We start from the raw sequence: 13,116 nt of genomic DNA, 5'->3' as shown, positions 1-13,116 counted from the left end.
TCCAGTTATTTTCTCAGTATGATATACAGTCCATTTACAGTCTCTGTGTGATATCCAGGCCAGTTACTGTCTAAGTGTGATATATAGTCCAGTTACTTTCTCAGTGTGACATACAGTCCAGTTACAGTCTCAGTGTGATATATAGTCCAGTTACTTTCTCAGTGTGACATACAGTCCAGTTACAGTCTCAGTGTGATATACAGTCCAGTTACGGTTTCAGTGTAATATACAGTCTAGTTACTATCTCAGTATGATATCCAGTCCAGTTATGGTCTCAGTGTGATATCCAGTCCAGTTACGGTCTCTGTATGTCCAGTTACAGTCTCAGTATGATATCCAGTCCAGTTACGGTCTCAGTGTGCTATCCAGTCCAGTTCCTGTCTCAGTATGATATCCAGTGCAGTTACAGTCTCCATGTGAAATACAGTCCAGTTACAGTCTCAGTGTGATGTACAGTCCAGTTACTTTCTCAGTGTGATTTACAGTCCAGTTCCTGTCTCAGTATGGTATCCAGTCCAGTTATGGTCTCAGTGTAATATACAGTCCAGTTACTGTCTCAGTATGATATCCAGTCCACTTACAGTCTCCATGTGAAATACAGTCCAGTTACGGTCTCAGTGTGATATACAGTCTAGTTACGAACTCTGTGTGATATCCAGTCCAGTGACGGTCTCAGTGTGATATACAGTTCAGTTACTTTCTCAGTGTGATATTTTGTCCAGTTATGGTCTCAGTGTGATATACAGTCTGTTGAGAGTCATAGTGTGATTTGTAACCTGTCAGTGGCTGATATGTCAGTGTGTTATATAGTCTGGTAATTATCTGAGGAAGAAGGATATGGTAGCTGGAGAACTTGCGGAAATTACTAGTGATATCTTGCAAAGTGTCCATGTTATAGGAGGAGATGCTGGACATCTTAAAATGCATAAAGGAGGATAAAGTCCCAGACACTGATCAGATGTATCCCAGACCTTTATGGGAAGCTAGGGAAGTGATTGCTAGATCCATTGCTGAGTTATTTGTATCATTGATGGCTATGGGTGAGGTGCTGGATGACTGGAGGTTGGCTCATGTGGTGCCATTATTTAAGAAAGGTGGCACGGAAAAGCCAGTGAACTATAGAGGGGTGAGCCTGATGTCAGTGGTGGTTAAGTCGTTAGAGGGGATTGTGAGGGACACAATTTGCATGTATTTGGAAAGGCAAGGACTGATTAGGTACAGTCAACAGTGTGCCACAAGGATCAGTGCTGGGTCCACTACTTTTTGTCTTCCAGCACCTCACCCATAGCTATCAATGATACAAACACCTCAGCAATGGATCTAGCAATCACTTCTCTAGCTTCCCACAAAGGTCTGGGAAACACCTGATCTGCTCCTGAGGATTTATCCTCCTTTATACGTTTTTAAGATGTCTAGCATCTCCTCCTCTAACATGGACACTTTGCAAGATATCACTTTTTATTTTCCCAAGTTCTCTAGCTTCCATATCCGTCTTCCTCAGTGAATTTGCATGAACCCTCAGCTATACTTTGATTGCCTCTTGACTACTCTAAACACACCTGACCAGCCTCCCATCTTTCACCCTATATCAATCAGCAATCATCCACACTGTGCTGCCTATGTAAATGCCATTCATCCATAACCATTGTGCTTGCTGCCCTTGATTGTCTCCAGGAACGATAAAATCTTAATGTTATAATTGTCATTTTTGTTCTAAATTGCCTCCATTTCTTCAACTCCCCAAATCTCCTGTAGCTCCATGAATCTTCAAATTCTGTGATTCCTTTCCTGATCCTCTCCATTTCCTCAACTTTCTTTATTTTCTTTAAGTTGATCCTGAAATCCTATCCTTTTTTCTGATGATTTGGAATGCTTATGTTAATATATATTTCAGTTACTCGGTGTCTGCATTGTTTTACTGATAATGTTCCTGAAAACTGCTTTGGGATATTTTCCCACTTCAAAGCTTTAGGTGAATGCCAGTTGGGTATCATTTGATAAGCAGATAATCTGTTTCTGTGGCATTGCACTAACTAAATATTGACCAGGACACCAGGAAAACCCCCTCATTATTTCTGAAACAGTACCATAAGATATTTTATGCCAATCCGAGTTACTGTCCCAGTGTGCCATGTACAATCCCAGTTACTGTCTCAGTGTGCCATGGACAATCCTACTTACTGTCCCAATGTCATTTACAATTTTTGTTATTGTCCCATTGTGTGAAGCATTATTCTCATTAATATTGATGTAGAATTCCAGTTACCGTCCAAAAAGTCTGTGATTTTGGCCAATTTTTGCCTGGAGAATGTAGTCTCCTCACCTCGTTCTGTTCTTATATTGGTCAAACAATATGTTGGTCAAATACTACTAAGAGAGAACATACTGTTCTTATGAATTCCTCCAAGGTAATCAAATGAACTGCATTCTGATTTTTATTTCTGTAATTGATGATAAATCCTTTTGAATTATAATTTGATATTATTGCTTACATTGTTCTGCCAATATTCATATATTATTGCAATCGCACTTTATACCCCCTCAAAGTGTCCAACTCTTCACCACATCTTTTCTCCTCAGTATCTGATATGGTCTGTCCTCCATTCTCTCTGTATAGTCAGTAGCAAGCATTGAGTTTCCTTGCTAGCTGCATCTTAAGTTCCATTCTGAACAGACTGCCCACCAAAATAAATCACAACATCTCTTACCATTTCTATCAGGATTAATCTCAGACAACAGCAATTCCTTTTATAAGGAATTATTATGGAAATAAATGGATTAAGTCCAATCACCATTATAGAGACTGGGTTACAAGGTGACCACGGTTAGGAAACAATCATTCCAGAACACACAATATTTTGCAAAGAAAAACAACAGCAAGAGAGGAGGGGCAACACTAATAATAAATAATTATGGGCATTCATGAGGAAGGATCTTGGCTCAGGAAATAATTAAGTAGCATCAGTATGGCTGCAGTTTAGGAATTGCAAGAATCAGAAAATATTTATGGGAGTAGTTGGACAGATCATTAAATAATAAATTATTGGAGTGTGTAATAACTGTAGTGGACTTTAAACAGACTAGACCAATCAAATTGACGAGTGTTATATATTTAGATTTAGATTACTTACAGTGTGGAAACAGGCCCTTCGGCCCAACAAGTCCACACAGACCCGCCGAAGCACAACCCACCCAGACCCATTCCCCTGCATTTACCCCTTCACCTAACACTACAGGCAATTTAGCATGGCCAATTCACCTAACCTGCACATTTTTGGAGTGTGGGAGGAAACCGGAGCACCCGGAGGAAACCCACGCAGACACGGGGAGAATGTGCAAACTCCACACAGTCAGTCGCCTGAGGCAGGAATTGAACCCAGGTCTCTGGCGCTGTGAGGCAGCAGTGCTAACCGCTGTGCCACTGTGCCGACCATATAGAAAGTTGAATTTTTATGACAGTTTCCTGGAGCAATACACTGTGGAGCTGACTATGGATAAAGTTATTTCAGACAAAATCTTGTGTAATAACACTGGGGTCAATTAGTAATATCATAGTAAAAAAATCCTCCAGGAACTAGTGATCATAATGAAATTGAATTCCATGTTACATTTTAAAGCAATGTACTGCAATAACAAACAAGAATCTTAAACTTAAAACTAGTCTCATAGATATGAGAAAAGAACTGGCCTATGTTGATGGGATAAATAAACTCAAAGATACAATAACCATTGTAACCATTTAAAGAAGCAATTCAAAATATACAACAAAAGCACTGAAAAGCAAAATCTCAACAGGATGACCTATCCCTAGCTTGGTCTGGAATGTTTGAGGATAGTATAAGATTAAGAGAAGAGGCTTACCATGTTGTAAAGAATAGCAAGACGTCTGAGGTTTAAGAGTATTTTGTTTTAATGCAAAGCATCAGCATAAAAAATGATGTAAAGGTGAAAAAAGTACAAAAGGAAATTAGTCAGGAATATATAAACATATTGAAAGAGTTTTTACAATTCTTTAAAAAGTGTAGTGAAAGTAAACATTAGTCCCTAAGAAGCAGGAACTAATATTTTATCTGTTTTCACAGTAGAAGATACAAGTCTCGTGCAAGAATAAAGTTTAGCCCGGGTGCAAAAAAGAATAAAAAAATGAAGAAAATTAATATCAGCAGAGACAAAACAAAAGTACTAGAAAAACTTGGAGGACTTACAACCCATGGTTCCAAAAGAGATAGCTGCAGAAATAATGGATGTTCTGGCTATAATTTTCCAAAGTTCTTAAATTCACAAGAAATAGGAGCAGAATTAGGCCATTTGATCATGGCTGATATGCTCCTCACCTGTATTCAACTGCCTTCTCATCATAACCCTTCAACCCATTACCAATTAAAAATCGGTCTAACTCTTTCTTAAATTTACTCACTGTTCCAGCATCCACGGCACTTTAGGGTAGTGAATTACACAGATTCACCATCCTTTGGGAGAAATGGTTTCTCCTCAACTCTTTTAACTTTGCTACCCCTTATCCTAAGACTATGACCTCTCAACCTAGAATGTGCCACATGAGGGAGCATCCGTTCCACATATATTTTATCCATACCTATTATTATCTTGAATACCTCAATTTGATCTTCCTTCATTCTTCTAAATTCCAGAGTATAGGCCTAAACTATTCAATCTCTCATTATATGATAAACTCCTCACCTCTGGGATCAATTAGTGAACTTCCTCTGAACTGCCTCCATCTTTCCTAAAATAAGGGGACCAATACTCCAGGTGTGGTCTCACCAATGCCTTGTACTATACTGTAGCACCCCGATATCTCTCCCCATTTAGATAATGCCTTGTATTGTTGCAACAATAGTTCCGTACCTTTATACTCTATTCCTTTAGCTATAAAAGCCAACATTCCATTCATTTTCTTTATTATCTGCTTTACCTGCATGCTAGTTTTCTGTGACTTATGAATGAGGACATCCAGATCCCTCTGTACTGTAGCACCCCAATGTCTCTCCCCATTTAGATAATAGGTTGACTTCCCATTTCTCGAACCAAAATGCATGACCTTACACTTATCCACATTAAACTTTATCTGCCACATTTTGGTCCACTCTCCTAACCTATCTGTATCCTCATTGCAACTTACCATCCCGCCTTTTTTTTGTGATCCACAAATTTGGCTATAGAGCCTTCTATCCCTGTATCCAAATGATTAATTCAGATTGTAAATAGCTGGGGCCCAAGAACCAAACCTTGTGGCATCCCACTAGTTACTTCTTGCCATCCATTAAAAAAAATTATCCCGATTTTCTACCTTCTGCCCATCAGCCAGACACCTATCCAAGCTAATAAACTACCCCTAATAGCCACTCTTGCTATCTTTCTTCCTAACTGGGATATATTTTAGTTGTGAGGAATTGAATACCTCCTTAAACAACTGCCACTGCTTATCCACTGTCTTACCTAGTCTTCCTGCCCAATCTTCTCAGGCCAAATCAGTCCCTATTTCTAAGTAATTTCCTTTGTTTAATTCCAGAACAAGTGTGTGGGACTCCACTTTCTCACCCCAAACTGAATTTTGAATTCTATCATACTATGGTCACTATTTTCTCGAGGATCTTTAACTATGATGTCATCAATTAATCTCTCCTCATTACACAATACCAAATCCAGAGTAGCCTGCTCCCTGGTTGTTTCCACAACATACTGCTCCAAGAAACAATCTCTAATATGTTCAATGAACTCTACCTCCAGGCTACCCTTGCCAATTTGATTCTTCCAATCTATGTGCATGTTAAAATCACACATTATTATTGCCATACTTTTCTTGCAAGACCCTAATATTTCCTGATATATACTGTGCTCCACTGTGGAACTACTGTTTGGGGATCTATAGATTACTCCTACCAAGTACTTCTTCCCTTCGTTATTTCTTATTTCTACCCAGACTGATTCCACATCTTAATCTCCCGTGCTTATGTCATATCTCATTACAGAACGGATCCCTTCCTTTACAGCAAATCAGCACCACCGCCTTTTCCTTTCAGTCTATCTTTCTGAAATGCTGAATACCCTTGGATATTCAATTCTCAGATCTGGTCTCCTTGTAACCATGTCTCAGTAATCACCACCAAATCATACCCTTTTGTTTCTATTTGTGCTATAAACTAATTAATTTGTTTCGAATGCTTTGTGCATTTAAATACAAAGCTTTTAAATTTGTTCTATTGGTAAATTTCCCTACTCTTTTATAATTCTTTGGTGCATAAAGACATTCACCTGTTCTGTCGCTCACCTTTATTGTCTGGTAACCGTCTGCCACATCACTAAAATGCGCTCTTAACTCCTCTTTTAATTTGGGTTTTCTAATTTCCCCTACAACTGGACTCACCCGCCCCCCCCCCCCCCCAGTTAGTTTAAAGCCCTGTTTACAGTCCTAGTTATCGTTCCTTAGAACTGAAACAGCAGATTGGGAATCAGTAAATGTAACACTGCTTTTCTAGAAAGGAAAGGTAGATAAATCAGAGAACCACAGGCCAGTTATCAATTAATATTAGTCATCAAGAAAGTGCTTGTATCTATTATTAAATAAGTCTTAATGGTCCCTTTAGAAAATGATAATGTGATCAGACAAAGTCAATATAGTATTACGAAACAGAAATTGTTTTTGAAAAAATTAAGTCTTTTATGGATGAAACTGGTCATATAGATCAAGGAGAACTGAAAGATGTAATATACCTGGATTCTTAAAAAGTGTTCATTAAAGAGCCACACAAAACGTTGACAGGCAAGTTAAGGGCTTGTTTAATTGGGAATAATATACTAGCATGGAGAGGCTTGTGATGAAATGGTAGCATTCGTACCTCTGAACCAGGAGGCATGGGTTCAAGTTGCATCTATTCGGTTTGGAATGACATCTCTAAACAAGCTGATTCAAAAAAAAATTTTAAAAATCCTGTCCTGGCATGGATACAGGATTGGTTAACAGTCAGTAAGTATAGACATCTGTGACAAAAGGACTGCTACAAGGAACTGTGATAGGGCTCAGCTTTTTAGTATCTCTATTAATGAATTAAGACTGTTATGACAAGATATCAAATGACATTCTTTAAATCATTTGGTTCTGGACAGGCAGTCACAAACTGTTAAGTTCCCAGTGAGGGTGGATGAACTGGCTCTCCTTCATTATTCATCCACCCTCAGTTGGTTGCAACCGGATTCATTTTGAAAGGATTTCTCCATGTTTAGACCTTTCTCCCAGACCCATTTAAACTTGTTTTAAAGTAGCCAATTTAACTAGATTTTTTTGAGTTAACAAAAAGTGAGTTTATTAATTACTAAATGCAAGAATTAGTAATGTCAAACATATATATACAGTTTAGAAGTAAGAGGTGAATCTGAAAATATAAATGTTAAAAAGCAGATTAGTCTCTAAACTGTTTCGAAAAGAGCAGCTAGTTGAATGGGCCATTGCAGTGGAGCTTACCTGTAGTGTTGACATTATTACTTGAATAGTTCATTTCCCAGTCCTTAAATTAGTTGAGATTCTGTAATTATGTTTCTTTTTGACTATGATTGAATTCCAGCATTCAGGTTGAAAGCTCTTTTGTTGTTGTGTATCCTTTTGCCTGGTTAGGAATACTTTGAGTGAGAAAGTACCTTCCTTTACCTGCAGCAGAGGGGTGACTACCAAATAGGATGATCCCTGGTATGGAGGGGTGTCTTGTAAGCAAAGATTAAACAGGTTAGGACTGTACTCACTAGAAATTAGAAAAATGGTCTTTACAGTATAGTTATTTTTTTTACAAACTCCCTCCCTTAATAACAGTTAGTACATTGGCAGTTTTCCAAGCTTCTGGATCGTTTCCAGAATCAGATAATTCTTGGAAGACTATCACCAGTGACTCCAGTAGTTACTTCTTTCAAAATCCTAAGATGCAACCCATCAGGTCAAGCAGACTTATCAGCATTTAGCTCCATGAATTTCTTCAGTGTTGTCTCTAGTAATAGTTGTGTTTATTTCCTCCCCCCTTTTTCCCTCCCCTGTCATTCACCCCTTCACCATTTAGTATGTTTGGAATGCAGTTAGTGTCCCCATTTGTAAACCATTGGCCATCCTTACAAAATATTGAGTTTTCTTGCTTGTGGGAGACATTCTTATCTAAGCTAAATCTTTTGACTATTCTGGGGACAGAGCAAAAGAATCCTCAAAAGTAGCTTCCTCTAAATTTACTCTGGTAGCAAGTGCAGGCATTTCTCTACAAAAGCAGAATAACTCAAGAAATTTGTTCAAAGTGATAATTTACCCAATCAAATTTCCCAGTTTACTCAATCTCTGTGTTCAAATCACAGAAACAGTCCCCAATTTGTTATGATCAAACATTGGGCAAGGATCTCCAGTTGATTGCAGGATACCCCAAACTGTTAAGCTACCAGGTAAGGAGGAATGACCTGGCTTATTTATTCACCCACCCTTTAGTTGATCATGACAAGATTAATTTTTTAAAAAATCCCTTTCCTTCTTACTCCTAGACCCACATGAACTTATGTTTTAAAGGGAACTAATTTAGCCAGGCTTCCTTGAATAACAAAGCATGAATTTATTAACTACTAAACACAAGAAGAATTTAGTAAATCAATGCCTGCACAGATTAGAAATGAGTCAAAAAAGATAAAAGTTAGCAAAAAGGTACACAGATCAATTTCTGCATTGTTCCTGAAGAGCAGGCTGCTGCATTGGAGTTTACCAGTACCATTGATATTGGTGTGTTTTCTTTAAAGAATCGCTATAGTGTGGAAGCAGGCCATTCAGCCCACTGAGTCCACACTGACCCGCCGGACAGCATCCCACCTTGATCCAGACCCCTACCCTATCCCTGTAACCTTGCATTTCCTATGACTAATCCACATAGCCTGCATATCCCTGGACACTATGGGGTAATTTAGATTGGCCAATCCACCTAAGCAGCACATCTTTGGACTGTGGGGGGGAAACCCGAGTGACCAGAGGAAACCCACGCAAACATGGGGAGTTTGTGCAAACTCCACACAGTCGCCGAGGGTGGAATTAGACCCAGGTCCCTAGTGTTGTGAGACAGCAGTACTAACCATTGTTGATAGTTTCAAAATCTTTAGTTTTGCAGATTGGTTGAGATTCTGAATTCTGATTTTTTTCAGCTGTGTTTGAATTCCAGCACTCAGGGTGAGAGAGAGTGTCCATTTGCTGTCTTTTGTCTGGTTTAGCAGCACTGAATTAGAGATGGTCTTCTTTTTCATGCGTCACAGGGGTGGCTAGGGATAAGTCTCTGAACATGATCTTCACAGCACACTAACACCTGAACCCAGACTGGTATGTATGAGACCATTTATTCCTATTACCTTTCTCCAATCAAGTTCAAACTGGCTTTTAAACCATAGTCCTTATGTATTCTTCAAAAGGAAAACCAAAATGCATCTAGAGTTTCAGACATAATCTGCACGAGGTGGTTTTCTGTTATGCTGATCACCAGCTTCTCATTCTGTTTTCAATCGAGATCACAGTCTAATCTGGTTTGACTTGCTTCTTCCCCTCTTACTACCACTTTGAAGGACTGTTGTTTGACATCCTCTTTGCATCCAAGTAATGATATTCATTGTGTCTCTCTTTTCAGCCACCTAATTCACATCTACAGCCATTCTTTGTTGTATCAGCCCTTTTTTCACACAAAAAGTGGAATTACAAATTGAAATATTCCACCAAACTTTGGGATAACAACTCACAATGGTGACAAGACAGAATGAAAATAGGTATCTAATTTTGATGATGACACAATACTAGGTGGGAGTGTAAGTGGGGGTACATTACAGAGAGGCTGCAAAAACATTATAGACTAGCTGAGTGAGTGGAGAACAAGATCACAATTGGAATATCATGGAAGGCATGTGTTTTTAGTTCACTTTGGTCATTAGAATAGAAAAGCAGAATGTTTTTAAAAGGCATGAAATTTTCAAAAGTTGCTGTTCAGAAAGACTTGATTGTATTTGTACAAAGAAGACAGAATATTAGCATTCATGTACAGTAACAAATTACAATGGCAAAAGTAATGTTGGCCTTTATTAAAAGGGGGTTTAAAAAACAAGAATAATATTTTGCTATAGTTTCAAGGGCTGTGGTGAATCCACAGTTCATGTGCTGTGCTGGCCACCATATTTAATGAAAGATATACTTTGGAAGTGAAACAGCAAAAATTCACCAGTTTGGTGACGTGATGACAGAGAAATTTTTTTTCACGCATCAAGTTTGACTTGGAGGTGGACAAAGTTAAAAATCACACAACACCAGATTACTGTCCAACAGGTTTATTTGGAAGCTCTAGCTTTCGGAGTGTTGCTCCTTTGTCAGGTGGTTGTGGAGTATAAGATCATGATCACAGAATTTATAACCAAAGGAGTCCAGTGTCACGGAGATGAGATACATTAAACAATTTTAGATTAAATCTTTCATCTTTCAAAATTGGATATGCTGGTTTCTGTTCTTTGATAAGTAAATCCCAGAACTTGTTTTAAATTAGATTCTCAAGATAGTTCAGCTTTTCTAACAATAGTTGTGAAGTCTGACTGTGTCCCAATGTTTAGTCAGACTGACAAGCCCTCTACATAGTTTTACATGGATTCATGCAGTTTTTGAGCAAAATAAAATGCAATTCTGCAAAAACAAATTCACCCCATAAACTCATATGTGTGCACGTGCAAGAGTGACAGTGTGCATGTGAGTGCACATGATAGAGTGTGTGTAAGCTTGGTTAAGTGTGTGTGATGGGACATGTGTCTGTGAGAAGGTGCATGCATGGATGTGAATGCAGGGGTGTCTATGTGTGCATATGAGATAGAGAGCTTGTGTATGAGAGGGCGTCTGCATGGGTGTGTAAGTATGTAGGAGTGTGTGTGTGAGAGAGTGTATCATGCAGTGGAGTCACCTGTAGTGTGACATGGACCAAGGTCCAAGTTGAGGCTATTCCCATGGATACCGAACTTGGCTATCAGCTTCTGCTGAACCACTCTGTATTGTTGCTTGTCCTGAAGTCTGCCTTGGAGGATGGTCACTGAAAGGTCAGATACCGAATGTCCTGGACTGCTGAAGTGTTCCCCGACTGGGAGGGAGCAGTCCTCCCTGGTGATTGTTGCAGGGTGTCCATTAATCCATTGTCGTAGTGGCTGCTTGGTCTCACCAATGTACCACGCATCAGGACATCCTTGCCTGCAGCATATGAGATAGACCTCATTGGCTGAGTCACATGAGTACCTGCCAAGTAGGTGGTGGGAGATGCCCCAGTGTAGAGTGGTGTATCTGTGTCAATAGTTTGACACGTCTTGCAGCAGCTGCCATGACAGAGTTGTACGGTGTTGTCCTGAAGGCTGAGCAGTTTGCTGCGCACAATGATCTGTTTAAGGTTTGGTTTAAACAACAAAGATCATTGTTCACAGCAAACTGCCTGGCTTTCAGGACAACAACACCGTACAACCCTGTCACGGCAGCTGATGCAAGACATTTGGGGGCACCTCCCATCATGTACTCAGGTGACTCGGCCAACGTGGTCTATCTCATACGCTGCAGCAAGACTGCCCTGAGGCATGGTACATTGGCGAGACCGAGCAGGCACTACGACAACAGATGAATGGACACTGTGCAACAATCACCAGGCAAGACTGATCCCTCCAAGTTGGAAAACATTTCAGCGCCCCAGGACATTCAGCCTCGGACCTTCAGGTGACCATCCTCCAAGGCAGACTTCAGGACAAACACCAATGCAGAGTTGCTCAGCAGAAGCTGATAGCAAAGTTCGGTACCCATGGGAATGGCCTCAACCGGGACCTTGGGTTCATGTCACACTATAGGTGACCCCACTGCATGATACACACTCACACACACCTACATACTCATACACCCATGCAGAGCCTTTCTCATACACAAGCTCTCTCTCTCATATGCATACAAGACAACCCCTGCACTTACCCAACACGCACCCTCTCACTGACACATTCCTCATCACACTCACAAGCTTACACACACGTATACACGCACACACACACATATAAGTTTATGGGGTGAATTTGTTTTTGCAGAATTGCATTTTATTTTGCTCAAAAACTGCATCAGAGGGCTTGTCAGTCTGACTAAACATTGGGACACAGACAGACTTCACACCTATTGTTAGAAAAACTGAACTATCTTGAGAATGTAAGTTAAAAGAAGATCTGGGAATTACATATCAAAGAACAGAAACCAGCATATCCAATTTTAAAAGATGAAAGATTTAATCTAAAATTGTTTAATGTATCTCCATGACATTGGACTCCTTTTTTCTGTAAATTCTGTGATCACGATCTTATATTCCACAATCACCTGATGAAGGAGCGGCACTCCAAAAGCTTGTGTTTCCAAATAAACCTATTGGACTATAATCTGGTGTTGTGTGATTTTAACACATCAAGTAGTTAGGGTAAGCAACGCACTGCCCAGAAATGTGTGTACAGAAGGTTCAATTGAGGTAGTCAATACGGCATTGGATGATTATTTGGATAGAAATGGTATGCATAGTTATGAGGAAAAGGCAGATGATTAGCACTAGATTACAGAACTGCCACAGACATGATGTGCCAAATGGCCTCCTTCTGTGCATAAAATTGATTCTGCAAAATTCTCCAGAGTTGAGAAGAATCATAAGTGATCTAATTGAAAACACAAGGTTCTGAAGGAGCTTTGCAGAGTAGACACTGGACCTTGTTAGCTCGTATCTCTTGGCTGTGGATACTCTCTCAAGAGATGGGGTCATTAATTTAGGACTTAGATGAGAATATTTCTTCACTCAAGGGATTGTGAATATTCAGAGTTCTCTACTTCAGCGAGTTTTGGAGTGATCCAGCACTCGGTCCAACCAGTCCATACTGAACATAATTCTGGATTAGTGGTGCAAGAAAAGCACAGCAGTTCAGGCAGCATCCGAGGAGCAGTAAAATTGACGTTTCGGGCAAAAGCCCTTCATCAGGAATACAGGCAGAGTGCCTGAAGGGTGGAGAAATAAATGAGAGGAGGGGGGGGGTGGGGAGAAAGTAGCATAGAGTACAATAGGTGAGTGGGGGAGG

The 13,116-nt window shown here is 39.8% G+C and overlaps 1 long non-coding RNA gene across 2 annotated transcripts in view; it reads right to left on the bottom strand.

Moving 5' to 3' along the window:
* LOC122557683 overlaps window positions 1–8,857 on the bottom strand; it is a 41,786-nt gene extending 32,929 nt beyond the window's left edge. For both annotated transcript variants that reach the window (XR_006313909.1, XR_006313908.1), the window contains exon 1: window positions 7,481–8,857. This is a non-coding gene — a long non-coding RNA (uncharacterized LOC122557683). The remainder of the gene's footprint in view (window positions 1–7,480) is intronic.
* Window positions 8,858–13,116: the final 4,259 nt, after the last annotated feature.

This window comes from Chiloscyllium plagiosum, chromosome 16 (genome assembly GCF_004010195.1).
Source record: "Chiloscyllium plagiosum isolate BGI_BamShark_2017 chromosome 16, ASM401019v2, whole genome shotgun sequence".
NCBI lineage: Eukaryota > Metazoa > Chordata > Chondrichthyes > Orectolobiformes > Hemiscylliidae > Chiloscyllium > Chiloscyllium plagiosum.
Note: the sequence above shows the minus strand (reverse complement) of the source record. Positions and strands in the feature narration are given on the sequence as shown.